The following is a 649-nucleotide window of genomic DNA, read 5'->3' on the forward strand; positions in this document are numbered from 1 at the left end:
ATGCCCATGAACTGAGGACAGAGTGGAACTGCCCCATTACCGTTCTGACTTACAGTGACCCCTACCGGGGCTTCCACGGAGGTAAATCTTTATGGAGGTAGATTGCCTGGCTTCCTTCCATGGAGTGGCTAGTGGATTTGAACCACCCACCTTCTGGTTAGCAGTCAAACATCCTAGGCACTGGACCACCAGAGCTCCTTAGTCTTTAGAGAAACAAAGCCCAAACCAAATCCACAGCTGTCAGTCGACTCTGACTCACAGTGTCCCTAAAGGGCAGAGTACAACTGCCCCACAGGATTTCCAAGGCTGTCGGTCTTTACCTAAGCGGACTGCCTTGTCTTTCTCCTTGGAGCGGCTGGTGGGCTCCAAGTCGACCTTTTGCTTAGCCACCAGAGCTCCCTAAAAATGGAATGTTAGCAAAAAAAAGGAACGACGTCTGAACTATGCACAATGTGGGAGCTTTTCAAACATGGTTCTGAGGGAAACAAACCAGTCACAAAAGACCATGGGTTGTATGCATCTATTTAAATGAAATATTGGGGCTAGACAAGTCCACAAAGGGGCTGGGGGAGGGCTGGGGCGGGACTTGGGAAGGCGGGGGCGTGGCCGACAGGGCTGGGCTAGTGCTGGGGCGGGGCTGGCTGAGGCT

The sequence above is a fragment of the Orycteropus afer genome, unplaced genomic scaffold (genome assembly GCF_000298275.1).
Source record: "Orycteropus afer afer isolate SDZICR_OR568_19922 unplaced genomic scaffold, OryAfe1.0 scaffold00381, whole genome shotgun sequence".
Lineage (NCBI taxonomy): Eukaryota > Metazoa > Chordata > Mammalia > Tubulidentata > Orycteropodidae > Orycteropus > Orycteropus afer.